Raw genomic sequence first — 15,770 nt, forward strand, 5'->3', positions numbered from 1 at the left:
ACCTCTTTATATTTCTCTTACTTTCCCCCTCTATACCATACTCTCTCACTCTGCTCTCAGTTCCCTCAAACACCTGCGTCTCTCTGATCTCTCTCTCTATCTCTTTTCCACCAACTCTCACCTCTATCCTGTGCCGTCTGGGTCTCGATACCCCAGCTCTGGGTAAAATTCTGTGCGCATTCCCAATGCCTGTGCCCCTCTTGAGTTTATGCAACTCTGTAAAGTTACAGCTACGCTTCAGGGAATAAAGACCCCTTTATCTGAGACTAACACGGCCTGCAATTTCTTGTTCTGAAGCATCAGTATGGATCAAAGATGAAATATTAATGTAACTTACAAATATTAATAAATACCGCAAAAACTGTGGAGTTAGTTCTCGTGCGTTGAAAGATGTGATTGCGCAGAGGAAGAAGATGCCCCATTGCCTCTCTGTGTTTTGGAATTTCTCCCCGTTTAGACAATAGTCCTCACTTTCAATTCTACAACCAGTGTGCACGACCATGCATTTTCCAATATTCTGTTTAATTTGCCAATTTGTTGAACATTCTACTAATCTGCCTTTCTACCGGTTGGTAGGTTGATGGATAAGATCAACAAAAATGAACCATTTCACACTTATCTGGTTTGAACGTCTGCAATTTTCTTCCACACTTTTGCATCTTACCAGTGTCCCGCTGTTACCAGTGACAGCCCCCCACACTATCCACAACACCTCCAACCTTTGTGTCATCAGCAAACGTGTTAACGCGTCGCTCCACTTCCTCATCCAGGTCATTTGTAAAAATCACGAAGAGTAAGGGTCCCAGAAGAGATCCCCGAGACACTCCCCTGGTGACCGACCACCATGCAGAATATGACCCGTCTGAAAGCAGGCTTTACCTTCTGTGGGCAATGTCCTCTTTGATCCTACGCCTCCTTACTTTCTCAGCAAGCCTTGCTCGGGTTACCTTATCAAATGCCTTGCTGAAATCCATAGACATTAAATCTACTGCTCATACTTCATCAATGTGTTTAATCACATCCTCAAAAAATCCAATCCGGCTTGTAAGGCACGACCTGCCCTTTAAAAAGCCATGCTGACTACTCCTCCAGTTTAGTTTATCAATTGAGATAAGGCCAATATTTTTGGCGTCAGGGATGATCTGGCAAGTGCGGATTCGGCCAGGTTGTTTTCTGGCAAAGATGTACCTGCTAAGTTGGCGCTGTTTCATAAGAATTGTGGGAGGTTTGGAAGGAGAGTGGACATTCAGTCTAGAGGATTGGGGACCACACACTGTGAATGGGGAAGAGTGCCGGGTAACCAAGGGGCGGAGCAGTTAAGCGTAGAGACTACGTTTGACGTTTCGGTGATTCCTGATTAATTTCTGGACGCTCCGTTAAAGGAAGAGTGAGTGTCTTTGGGGAAGATACAGGGGGATTCACTAGGATGCTCCCGGTATAGAGGGCACTATCAATAGGCAGTGGGCAGAATTTCGGTTTCTTTTCTCTGGAGCTGCGAAGGCGGAGACAACTGGCAGAGGGTTATCTCACTAGAACAGACACAGATAGTCGCCAAAATACAAGGTTGTTGCTGGAATTAGTAAGCATGCCTTATGAGGTTGAATTAACTCGTTCTTTTCTCCTTGGAGCGACGGAGGATGAGCGGTGAACAGACAGATGTGTACAAGATAATGAGAGGCATTTATCGCGTGGACAGTCAGACCCGTTTTGCCAGGGCTGAAATGGCTAGCACAAAAGCGCATTGATTTATGGTGCTTGGAAGTATGTACAGAGGAGCTGTAAGGGTAAGTTTTTTTACGTAGAGTGGTGAGGGCGTGGAATGGGCTGCCGGCGGCGGTAGTGGAGGTGGATACGATAGGGACTTTTGAGAGACTCCAGGCTGGCTGCATGGGGTTTGGAAAAATAGAGGGGTATAGGTAAACCCTAGGTCGTTCTAAGTTAGGGACATGTTCGGCACCGATTTGTGGGCCTTAGAGCCTGTATTGTGCTGCAGATTTTTCTATGTTTCCATGTTGCCTATGTTATAGACACCAGTATATAGGAGCGAAGAGTGACTCGATTCCGCAGGTGTGGCCAAAATTAAAAATAACTTTCAGTTTAACATTACGGTTGGAATGAGAACTTCAGACATGTGTATCACTAGATTCTCTTCAACTGAAGGTGCGAACTCCACAGACGGAACGGTTTCATTATATTTCAATAATTTCAATTTATATTTCATTGTAATTCCATCACACAGGACTGCCCATGAATACAGCCACCTGTCTGCTAACTGCAGTACCAACAGTCCCACATGGCACAAAGCACACACATTATGTATAAAATAGAAAGATAGCAAGCTTATGCAGGCTATCAGTAAAACACATTCACGTATTATGTGCACGTGTGCGCGCACACACACACTCACGCACACATACACACACACACACACATTTATGCATCTTCAAACTCCTGGGCACTTCAAATACACGGTAACTTACATTGTTCAGAGAGAGATTGTCTTCTGCCGAACAAACACTAGGGGGCAGCACAGACTCCTGCCTGGAGACAGCGCCTTGCCTCCTCCATCTTGCGCAGCTCCTTCATTTCGTCTCCCATGAGCAACCCTCTCACTTTACACCTGAATTTTATTGGAACTAATAAACCATCGATCAGGTTTGCCATTAAAAAGGGAAAGTGGTGAAATGTAATAGAGTTGCAGGGACATGTAAACAAGAACGCCATTGTTGATAGCTGTGTGGTTGTTGAGACAGATGTTGTTAAGGCCTCCGACAATGTCAAGAAGCAAAGCGTTAAGCCTGCTGAGACTCATGTTCTGAGCTGCGTACGTTTCAATGCAGGAAGTACTGTACTAAAGACCGATGAGCTCAGGGCAGGGGTCAACGGCTGTAATTATGATACTGTGCACAATAGTGAGACGCAGTTGCAAAGCGAGCAGGAGCGTCAGCTCAACATTCCCGGTTTCGGTTGTATTCGTCGTGAAGAAGCGGGAAGTATAGAATGTTGAGGCGAGGTTTTATTGGTCACAAGAGATTCATTGACAAACTCGGGGGCGGGGGGGGGGGGTTATGTGCCTTTTTGACAGGGACGTTAATTTATAGGGAATACAGGGAGATGGTTGTTGTGCAGTCAGACGTGATTTAGCTCAATTGGCATATCACAACATTGTGGGCCGAAGGGTCCATTCTGTTCAGTGATTTACGCTCACTGCTCTGCAAAAGCGGCAAAAAAAAACAGATTTAAACTCATCGAGTGGGTAGATGAGGGGATGGGGTAGATCAAGGACTTTGACGATTGATTGAGAAACACAGAGAACAACCACATCATAGACAGCAGAGGCAGTGAGCGAGTCACACAGCTGTCACTCTAACACCTACTCACCCCTCACCATGACATGGACACAACCCCGACCGGACGCTAAGCGACCCCATACCGTGACACCCACACGCATCCTGCTGTGAACACTCTGCGGAACAGCGTTGGAACTGGAACTGGATGAACTCGGGATCATTCGGGAAGCTGCCGGAGTGATAGGGAGGGCGTGTCAGGTAGGGGAAATTGGGTGACGGACAGGAACGGGTTAAACAGAACGAGTGCAGAGACCCCTTGAGGCCAACCCGCTGAATAACAGGTAGACCAGTTTGGTTGCTTCTGGATGGGAGGAGAGAGGTGCAAATGATCAAGTGGGGAAAGTCTCACCGGTCAGGTCTCTGGCAGTGACTAGGGTTCTGTGGCTCAGCAGGGAGGCGGGTGAAATCTGAAGAGCGGTATCGATGGGATTGTCTTTGTTAGGGGAACTGAAAAGCGGTACTGTGGGCGATAATGAGATTCCTCGATGGTATGCGGTCGTTACCGTCACCACAATATACGTAGAAAAAGGGAGCCGATGTGCAGGTGTGGACAAAATTAGAAAAAAATGCATTCAGTTTAAAATGTGGCTGAAGAGTTATGGTTGGAGCGTTGATAATATGTATAAAATATCAAGCTAGCAAGCTTATGCAGGATATCAGTCAATACATTCACGCATTATGTACACACACACACACACACACACACACACAAACACACACACACACACACACACACACACACACACACACACACACACACACACACACACACACACACACACACACACACACACACAGATTTATGCAGCTTGAGGCCCCTGGGCATTTTGAATGCCACGGTAATCTACAATTGTTCAGAGCAGAGTGTGTCTTCTGCCGAGCGAACACTGGGGGGCTGCACAGACTCCTGCCTGGAGGACGCGCCACACCGCCCCCACCTCGCTCACCTTGCTCAGCTCCTTCATTTCCTCTCCCATGAGCAACTCTCTGAATTTACACCTGGACTGCAATCGAGCTAACATCCCAGCTGTAAGGTTTGCCATTAAAAGGGGAGAGTGGTAGTATAAACTAGAGTTGCAGGGACATGTAAACAAGAGCACCATTACAGATAAATGAGTGATTGTTGGGACAGATGTTGCTAAGACTTCTGAAAAATTCAAGAAGCAAAAGGTTGAGCCCGCTGGGACTCATGTTCTGAGCTGCGTACGTTTCAATGCAGGAAGTATTGTTTGAAGAGCAGATGCGCTCAGGTCGGAGGTCAACGCGTCTATGCCTAACACGACAGATATTAGTGAGACCAGATTGCAAGTGGGAGAGTAGCGTTTGCATCAGCTATGAACCAGACATACAACCCTCACTGTGACACGGAGGACACAGCAGGATTTGAGCACTCAACGATATCAACACAGAGTCAAGCCCTGCGCTGTAACTCGAATACAGTCTTCCCCGTATGCATAACATCTTCTCTCTCCAAAACCACACCCCGACTCCGTCGGCCTCCTCCTACACGATTCCCCGTCACCGTCACACAAATTGCGTTACACCACTTCCGTCTCCGTCAACCATCCCTCGCCTACATGTAACCCCGTTTCGTGACCCACATCCTCCCCTGCACAACTCACACAAAGTGCTGGTGGAACAGAACAGGCCAGGCAGCGTCTATAAGGAGAAGGTCTGTCAACGTTTCGGGCCGAGATCCTTCGTCAGGACTAACTGAAAGAGAAGATAGGAAGAGATTTGAAAGTAGTGGGTGGGGGAGGAAGGAGAAATGCGAAATGATAAGAGACCAGACGGGGTGGAACATATCTAAGAGCTGGAAAGGTGATTGGCGAAAGTGATACAGAGCTGGAGAAGGGAAAGGATCATGGGACGGGAAGCCTAGTGAGAAAGAAAGAGGTTGGGGAGCACCAGAGGAAGAAGGAGAACAGGCAAAGAATGATGGGCGGAGAGAAAAACACCAACAATTAAATATGTCAGGGATGGGGTAAGAAGGGGAGGAGGGCCATTAACGGAAGTTAGACAATGCAATGTTCATGCCATCAGTTTGGAGGCTACCCAGCCGGTATATACCGGCTTCCAAACTGATGGCATGAACATTGACTTCTCTAACTTCCGCTAATGCCTCTCCCCTTCTTACCCCATCTCTGATACACTTAGTTTTTTTTCTCTGTCTCTGTATTACACCTCCTCCCGTTCCACAGGATATCAATCAACAGGATCTGAGCCTCTCCACAACTCTGCATGCACAGGCCGGTCATGTGATTCCATACCACTTGCATCAGTGCCTGCAAACTCCTCCCCCTTCCTTCCTCTAACGGCAGCACACAATCCGCTCACACACACACACCATCTACGAGAGACACACACAATTCAAGACTACTGGAAAGCCGAAAGTCTGGGTATTGGTGAGCGGGGAGACCGGAGGAGGGAGAGGGCTCCGCACTTAAGCTGACTCCGGTAGGTTGTGCAGCGACGGTGCGGGATGTGCATGTCTGACCCCGGGAGTGTGATGGGATAATATTTAGAGACCTTCTATGGTTATCCGAACCAGGGACTGCGTGTTTGGACGTTGTGGACGGAGCTTAACTCGGTGTGTGTCCCCGGCGTGTGTGTTGAAACAATATGGAGGGAGTTGCACTCTGTGTATGATCCCGGGGGTGTGTAATGGATCGTTGCGGAGGGAGCGTTACTCAGTGTATGTATCCAGGAGGGTGTGATGGGATTGTATAGAAGGATTCTCACTCCGTCTGTGACTCCTGGCCATGGGTCAGTGGATTTCCATTCAGAGATAGTGAGCAAGAAAATGGTGCCTGACACGTTCTGCTCCAACGGCTGCAAACTGAACACCCTTTCTGTGGCCCCACTCTCATCCCCTTCCTTCCTCTTTTCACAGCACACCATTCCGTCTCTATGATTCTTTTTTATTTGTAATTTTTTTTTTTTATTGAGGCAAGGACACTGTACAGAATAATAATGGATTACAATTTCCTCCATTTTGCTTTTGTATCTTACCCTTAAACAAACCTCCCCTCACCGGCACTCCCCGATCATACAATGACAGCTAATGTATTTACAATACAAACCTTCACAAATACAGGTACGGACATTTCACAGCCACACCCCCACACTACATCAAGACGAAGTCCCACACAAATCTACAACATCTCAGATGATTCAGAATACACTCATATTACAATTCATCAACCACCCTGTGAGGTAAACCATATGCGTGTTAAAACAAAAGCAACTTCCGAAGTACAATCAAATGCCCTCAGCTATTTAGTAATTCCTTAAGACTCCCAAAATATGACAAGAGAGACCCCATTTCAAATAGAACTTTCTCACAGAGTGAATTTAATCTTTTCTAATTGCAGAACAATGCGTCCTCTAACCAAGCAGCAGCAGATTGGTGAGTGGCAGATTTACAGACCAGCAAGATTCAGCGATGTAAGTGAAATGATATCCCACTTGTTTGCATTTAAATCCAAAACTTCAACTGCCTCAACAAATACAGCTGTAAGCGGGCAAGGTCGCAGTGTCACCCCCAAAACTTTAAATTGTATGAGTCCGAGTCTAGCACATGATGACGAGGAATGAGCCCCATTCAGTGCTTTTGCCCAATATTCCTCAGCCAGATCCACACCAAGGTCATCCTCGCAGCTGGTCGTAGTTTTGTTGAGATCTCGAACTTCCAAAGACATCAGCTGAGAGAATAGTACAGAGATCAGCCCTTTATTATTAAAGCTAAGAGTGAGTTTACAACATAGCAGGTGGTAGAACAGGAAAAGAGGGAATTTTCCTTGACAAAGTGGAGAATATGCAGGTATTGAAAAAAATGTTTATGCGGAAATCCATATTTCCTGCACAGGTTATCAAAACTATTAAATATATTTTCAGTGCACAAATCCTTAATGTGCATAAGGCCTTTCAAACCCCATTCTCTAAAAACTGAATCGAGTGTGGAGGGAGAAAATAGATGGTTTCTACGAATGGGACTTAAAACTGATCTGACGTGAACGTACAGTGGCAGCGAAATTGATTAAATATTTTGAGGGTTGATAACCTGGCAGGGTCAGATGTGAATTGAAAGGATTTCAATGGGAATGTTCTTTGATCCTACTCCTAACACCTTGAAATAATGTAGTTGACTTAACTGCAATAGAAAGAGGCTCAACGGCTATTGCAGAAAGATTCTATGATACTTAAGTGGGTGAGTGAGCAGCTCGACGTCTTGGTCCATATATGTACCAACGAAATCGGTATGTATGGAAGGTTTCTGCACAGTGAGGTCAGGGATTTAGCTATTAACTTAAAGGACAGGACCACCACCCGTCCCAGTGTGTCCAGACACAGGAAGACCATGCAGTTTAGCACGTGGCTCAAGCTACGGTGCAGATGGGAGGGCTTCAAAATCCATTGTGTTTATTCCAAGGAACTGGGGATGTCTACTGAAGAGATGGAAGACAGTATAGACTCATTTAGTATTTGCACATATAGACAATAGACAGCAGGTGCAGGAGTAGGCCATTCGGCCCTACTAGCCAGCACCGCCATATACTGATATCATGGCTGATCATGCACAATCAGTACCCCTTTAATGCCCTGTCCCCATATACCTTCACCCAGCTATCTGTAAGCTCTATCTAACCTCTCTTGAAAGCATCAGAAAACTTCTCCTCCACTGCCTTCTGGGGCAGAGCATTCCACAAATCCACCACTCTCTGTGTGAAAATGTTTTTCCGCATCTCTGTTAGAAATGGCCTACCCCTATTCTTAAACTGTGGCCTGTAGTTCTGGACTCACACCATCAGCGAGAGCATGATTCCTGCCTCCAGCCTGTCCAACCCTTAAAAATCTTATACGTTTCAATCAGATACCCTCTCATCATTCTAAATTCCAGTGTATACAAGCCAAGTCGCACAAATCTTTTAACATATGACAGTCCCACCATTCCGGAAATTAACCTCGTGAACCTACGCTACACTCCCTCAATAGCAAGAATGTCCTTCCTCAAATATGGAGACCAAAACTGAACACAATACTCCAGATGGGGTCTCACCAGGGCTCCGTACATCTGCAGAAGGACCTCTTTACTCCTATACACAATTTTTCTTGTTATAAAGGCCAGCATGTCATTATCTTTCTTCACAGCCTGCTCTACCTGTATGCTTGTTTTCATTGTCTGATGTACAAGAACTTCTAGATCTCGTTGAACTTCCCCTTTTCCTGACTTGACTCCATTTTGATAGTAATAAGCCTTCCTGTTCTGGCCACCTAAGTGGATATCCTCACATTTATCCACATTAAACTGCATCTGCCATACATTCGCCCACTCACCTAGACTGTCCAAGTCACCCTGCATTCTCATAACATCCTTCTGACATTTCACACTACCACCTAGCTTTGTGTCGTCGGCAAATTTGCTAATTTTACTTTCAATACCTTCATCTAAATTATTAATGTATATTGTAAACAGCGGCGGTCCCAGCACCGAACATTGCGGTATCCCACTAGTCACAGCCTGCAATTCCGAAAGGGAGCCATTAATCGCTACTCCTTGTTTCCTGTCAGCCAGCCAATTTTCAATCCATGTCAGTACTCTGCCCCCAATACCATGTGTTTAATTTTGCCAAGTTACCTCATATGTGGGACTTAATCAAAGGTTTTCTGAAAGTCCAGGTACATTACATCCACAGGCTTTCCCTTGTCCATTTTCATAGTTACATCCTCAAAAGCTCCAGAAGATTAGTCCAGCATGATTTTCCCTTCTCAAATCCATGCTGACTCGCATTGATCCTTCTACTGCTATCCAAATGTGTCGTAATTTCCTCTTTTATACTTGACTGCAACATCTTTCCCACCACTGACGTCAGTCTAACCTCTCTATAATTCCCTGTTTTCTCTCCCCTCCCTTCTTGAAAAGTGGGACAACTTTAGCCACCAATCCACAGGAACTGATACTGAATCTATAGAACATTAGAAAATGATTAACAATGCGTCCACGATTTCTAGAGCCAGCTCCTTATGTACCCTGGGATGAGGACTATCAGGTCTCGGGGTCTTATCAGCCTTCAGAACCAACAGTCTATCAAACACCGTTTCTTGCCTAATATAAATTTCCTTCAGTTCATCCATTACCGTAGTTTCTTTGGTCACTAATATATCTGGGAGATTGTTTGTGTCTTCCCTAATGGAGACAGATCCAAAGTACCTGTTCAACTCATCTGCCATTTCCTTGTTACCCATAATAAATTCACCCATTTCTGTCTTCAATGGCCCAATTTTGGTCTTAACTTTTTTTTTTCTTTTCACATACGTAAAGAAGCTTGTACTATCTTCCTTCATATTCTGGGCTAGTTTGCCTTCGTACCTCATTTTTTTCTCCGCACATTGTATGTTTTGTTATGTTCTGTTGCTCTTTAAAAGCTTCCCAGTCCTCCGGCTTCCCGCTCATCATTGTTATGTTATACTCTTCTCTTCTAATTTTTATACTGCCCTTTACTTCCCTCGTCAGCCACGGCTGCTCCTTACTCCCCTTAGGAACTTTCTTCCTCTTTGGAATGAACCGATCCTGCACCTTCTGCATTATTCCCAGAAATACCTGCCATTGTCGTTCCACTGTTTTCCCTGCTAGGGTATTGTTCCATTGAACTTTGGCCAGCGCCTCCCTCATAGCTGCCTAATTCACTTTGTTGATCTGTAATGCCGACACATCCGATTCTTCCTTCTCAATCTCAAATTGTAGGTTAAAACACATCGTATTATGGTCTCTACCTCCTAATGGATCCTTTACCTCTGATCAAATCCGGTTCATTGCAACACACTAAATCACCCTGGTAGGCTCCAGTACAAGCTGCTCTAAGAACCCATGTCGGAGGCACTCCACAAACTTTATTTCTTGGGATCCAGTACCATCCTGATTTTCCCATTCTACCTGCATGTTGACATCACCCATGACAAATGTATCATTACCTTTGTGACATGCCAATTTTAACTTTTCGTTCAACTTACACACTACATCTAGACTACCATATTCGGGCCTGTAGATAAATTGTATTAGGGTGTTTCTACCCTTATAATTTTTCAGTTCTATTCATACTGACTCTACATCCACCTGTGGGTGGATATATAAGAAACATAGAAAATTTACAGCACAATGCAGGCCCTTCGGCCCACAAAGTTGCGCTCAGCATGTCCCTACCGTAGAAATCACTGGGCTTACAAATAGCTATTTTATTTTCCTAAGCTCCATGTACCTGTACAGAAGTCTCGTAAAAGAGCCAAATGTATCCGTCTCCACTACCGTTGCCGGCAGCCCATTCCACACACTCACCACTCTCTGCGTATAACACTTACCCCTGACAACTTCTGGGTACTTAGTCCCCAGCACCTTAACCCTGTGTCCTCTGGTGACAACCATTTCAGCCCTGGGAAAAAAGCCTATGAATATCCACACTATCAATGCCTCTCATCATCTTATTACACTCCAATCAGGTGACATCTGGTCATCCCCTTGCTCCAAGGGAGAAAAGGCCAAGTTCCCTCAATCTGCTTTCATAAGACAATTTCCACAGTCCAGGAAACCTCCTATATACTTTCGAATAGTGAGGCGACCAGAACTGAGCACAGTCCTCCAAGTGGGGTCTGACAAGGGTCCCATAAGACTGCAGCATTACCTCTCTGCTCCTAAATTCAATGCCAGGATTGATGAAGGCCAATACATCGTCTGCCTTCTTAACCACAGTGTCAACCAGCGTAGTTGCATTGAGCTTCCTATGGACTCGGACCCCACGATCTCTATCATCCTCCACACTGCCAGTGTCTGACCATTAAGACTTTATTCCGTCATCATATTTGACCGACCAAAATGAACCACCTTACACTTATCTCGGATGAACTTCATTTGTCACTTCTCAGCCCAGTTTGGCATCATATGAATGTCCCGCTGTAACGTCTGACAGCCCCGCCACACTTTCCCCAACACATACCTGAGACATACCTGATCTGCTAATTGCGGCATGAGACAAGGCAGGTGTCAGAGTTTTATGCCAGGGTACACATTGTAATCTACTGATCAGAAAGTCATCAGTTTCAAATAATTATCGGAAACCATAGGACGTTCCTATGGTTTTAGATTCTAAATTGGAACAAGGAGAAGTTTACATTGGATCAGAAAGTATCTTGGATCAGAAAGTATCTGGAATGTGTGGATTTGGAGATGTTTTCTGGCAAATGGGCTCTTGGTAACTTAGAGCACAAGCGGTGCTTACTTCGTTGTAGCCGGGAAAGACCTATACTGTGAATAGACAATAGGTGCAGAAGTAGACCATTAGGCCCTTCGAACCTGCACCGCCATTTTGAGATCATGGCTGATCAATTCCTATCAATACCCGGTTCCTGCCTTGTCCCCATATCCCTTGATTCCCCTATCCATAAGATCCTGATCTAGCTCTTTCTTGAAAGCATCCAGAGTATTGGCCACTACCTGCTGAGGCACTGCATTCCAGACCCCTACAACTCCCTGGGAGAAGAAGAATAGTGAGGAGTGTTGAAGGAGAGATGGATTTTGCGGTACAAGGCTGGGCAATACACAATGTGAAGAGAGGGACCCCTCCCGTCCCCTTCACTCTTCCCTCCCTTAAAAACCTCCATGTCTCCGAACCGAATTCCCTCCCCCATACACTTATTCGCATGCGTCACCCCGTCCTCCCCTATACACCTCCCCATTTCCGTCTTCCCATACCTCCACTACGCCCCCCAGTATATCTGCACCTCACTACGCAACACCACACTCTCTCTGTGATCAGAGGGATGTGTGATGAGGAAGGGGAATATTGGTGCCAGTTGTCACACCTCCTCCATTCCAACGGATATTGACCTCTGGGTTCTGAATATTTCCACAGCTCTGCTTGGATACCACTCCCTCTAGTGTCCGCTATATCACCAGCAATATATTCCCATTCCGGCCTCTGCCCACCCCCACCCCCCTTAGTGTGTGTGTGTGTGTGTGTGTGTGTGTGTGTGTGTGTGTGTGTGTGTGTTTGTGTGGTGGTAGCTGCTGACAGCAGTTTGGTGGCTCTGTTTAATGTTCTGTGGCTCAGAAGGGAATGTGCGGGAGAGCAGAGACGAACCGTCCTGACAGGAGAATCGGTAATTAGGTTAACAAACGGAGGTCTCTGTGGAGAGAACGAGAGTCCTGGATGGTATGTTCCTGGGACCCATGTTCTGTGTTGCGTAGTTTTCATAGAATCATAGAATACTTACAGCACAATACAGGCTGTTTGGCCCACAGGTGTCAGCCGAACATGTCCCTGCCTCAGAAATTACTAGGCTTACCTATAGCCCTTCAATAAGCTCCATGTGCCCATCTAAAAGTCTTTTAAAATAACCTGTTGTATCCGCCTCCACCACGGCTGCCAGTCGCCACTTCCACGCACTCAGCACTCTCTGAGTAAAAAGCATACCCCTGACATCTCATCTTTACCTACTTTCCAGCTCCGTCAACCTGTGTCCTCTTGTGGCAGCCATTCCAGCCCTGGGGGAGAAAAGTCCATGACTATCCACAAGATTAATGCCTCTCAGCATGTTTTCCACCTCTGTCATGTCACCTCTCACCCTCTGTCACTCCAAGGAGAAAAAACCGAGTTCACTTGACATATTATCATAAGGCATGCTCCCCAATCCAGGCAACATCCTGTAAATCTTCTCTGCACCCTTTCTATGGCTTCCACATCCTTCCCGTAGTGAGGCGACCATAACTGAGAACAGTACTCCAGGTGGGGCCTGGTCAGGGTCATATATAGCTGCCACATTACCTCTTGGCTCTAATTTGTATTCCACGATTGGTGAAGGTTAATACACCATACGCCTTATTAACCACAGAGTCAATCTGCGCAGCTCATTTGAGCGTCCTCTGGACTCGGACCCCAAAGTCTCTCTGATCCAGCACAGTGCCAACAGTATTACCAGTAGTACTGACAGATTATTGAGCTACCAAACAGAACCACTTCACAAGTGTCTGGGTTGAACACCATCTGCTACTTCTCAGACCAGTTTTACATCCAATCAATGTCCCGCTGCAACGTGTGATAGCCCTCTACACTATCCACACACCACCAACCTTTGTGTCATCATCAAACCTATGAGCCCATTCGTCCACTTCCTTATCCAGGTCATTTATAAAGATCACGAACAGTAAGGGTCCCAGAACAGATCCCTCAGGCACCGCACTGGTCAACGAACCCATGCAGAATATGACCCGTCCACACCCACTCATTGCCTTTTGTGGGCAAGCCAGTTCTGTATCAATATGGGAATCTCCCCTTGTATCCCATGCCTCTTGACCTCCTCAACAGGCCATGCATGGGTACCTAATCAAATGCCTTGCTGAAATCCACATGCACTACACCTACTGCTCTTCCTTCAGCAACTTGTTTTGTCATACCCTCATAAAATTCAATCAGGCTCGTACGGCACAACATGCCTTGACAAACCAATTTTGACTGTTCCTAATCATATCATACTTCTCAAAAAGTTCATAAATTCTGCCTCTCAGGAGTTTCTCCATCAACTTACTAAACAGTGAGGTAAGACTCACTGGTCTATAAATCCTGGGCTATCTCTACTCCCTTCCTTGAATATAGAAACAACATACACTACCCCGCAATACTGCAGATCCTCTCCCGTCCCAACGGATGATTCAAATATCATTGTCAGAGGCACAGCAGTCTCCTCCCTCGCCTCCCATTGTAGCTGGGGTGCATCTCATCCGGTCCCGGGGACTTATCCAACTGGAACTTCTCAAAAGCTTCAGCACAACCTCTTTGTTAATATCTACATGCTCAATCTCTTCAGTCAGCTGAAGTTATCACTACTATCACCAAGATCCTTTTCCGCTGAAGAAAAGTATTCTTTAAGTATCTCTGCTATTTTATCCGGTTTTGTACACACTTTCCCACTGCCACTCCTGATGTGTCCAATGCTTTCACCTCTTATCCTCTGTTCTTCACATACTTGTAGAATGCCCTGGGGCTTTCCTTAATCTTGGTCGCGACGGCATTCACATGGCCACTTCTGCTCTCCTAATGTCCCTGTTAAACTCCTTCCTATTCGCCTTATAATCTTCTAGATCTCTAATATTACCTAGCTCTAATAACCTTTAGTAAGCTATTCTTTTCTTCTTAACAGAGATTCGTCACTCTCCGATCTCTTCCGACCGAACCCAGAATGCTCTTTGGGAACAATATCAACAGATGAACAGCAACCGGTGCAAATGCCGTCTAAATGTCTATGAGTTGCATTCGAACATTCAATACGGGATAACTGCGAATTCCATTCTGTTCCTCTGCCAGACAAACTGTCTCGAGAATGCTGACACCCTCAACAAAATCCTTTCTATTTACAAAATCAAATTCTTCTGCCAACTGTTGACCAGCAGGAATCGTGAGGTAAAATTCTCCATCCCCGCTCCTAATCTTAAGAAATAGAGAGAGAGAGAGAGAGAGAGAGAGAGAGAGAGAGAGAGAGAGAGAGAGAGAGAGAGAGAGAGAGAGAGAGAGAGAGAGAGAGAGACAGAGAGAGAGAGAGAGAGAGAGAGAGAGAGAGAGAGAGAGAGAGAGAGAGAGAGAGAGAGAGAGAGAGAGAGAGAGAGAGAGAGAGAGAGAGCGAAAGAGTCGGTGTCTGATGCAGGAATTCTGTGATGGGACGGTGTGATCATCACTCTGTGTCCAACTCTGGGTGTGATTGATGGGATGGAGTCGTGTGAGTTTCACTCTGTGTATGGCCCTGGTCGTGTTGTTTCGGGCATTCCATGGGTAATTTTTCTGTATCTCTCTCTCTCTCGCTCCCCCTCTCCCTCTCTCTCCCTCCCACCATCTCTCAGTTCCTATTTCACTCTACGCCCACACACACTCTCTGTCCAGACACAAATCTCTGTTTCTACCTCCTTCTCCCTGTCTCTCTTTCTGCGCTGACTCTTTCTTTTGCTGTACCGCCTCTATTTGACAGACTCTCCCTACCCCTTCTCACATACTGTCCGCTCCCTACGCCCATCTCCGTATTCGAGATCCATTCCATTTGCTAAACGCTCCCATCTACGTCGACTCCGCTCCCTCCTTCCTCCCTCCCTGTGTCACAGGCAATTGTGGTGAGTATAAGGGACAGATGACGCCTTGTATCACACCTCGCCCTTCCACTTGATATCTATCAACAGGATCTGAGCTTCTCAGCAGCTCTGCATGCACAGGCCGTCGTTGGGTTCCACACCACTTGCTTCAGTATCTGCAATCTTAACACCCTTTCCATCGCCTCTTCTGCCCTCCCCCTCCCCCTCCTTGGTCTTCTCGCAGCACACACGCTCACATATCAACTTGGAGAGGCACACTTAATTGGAGACTTCGGATACAGGTGTGTGTGTGTGTG

The 15,770-nt window shown here is 46.1% G+C and overlaps 1 long non-coding RNA gene across 1 annotated transcript; it reads left to right on the plus strand.

The window, feature by feature from the left end:
• Positions 1 to 5,671: 5,671 nt before the first annotated feature.
• LOC132390538 (uncharacterized) lies at positions 5,672 to 14,754 on the plus strand. Its single transcript, XR_009510933.1, has 3 exons — positions 5,672 to 5,807; positions 6,725 to 6,797; positions 14,538 to 14,754. It is a non-coding gene; the product is annotated as an uncharacterized LOC132390538 (long non-coding RNA).
• Positions 14,755 to 15,770: the final 1,016 nt, after the last annotated feature.

Source organism: Hypanus sabinus, unplaced genomic scaffold (genome assembly GCF_030144855.1).
Source record: "Hypanus sabinus isolate sHypSab1 unplaced genomic scaffold, sHypSab1.hap1 scaffold_946, whole genome shotgun sequence".
NCBI classification, from domain to species: Eukaryota; Metazoa; Chordata; class Chondrichthyes; order Myliobatiformes; family Dasyatidae; genus Hypanus; species Hypanus sabinus.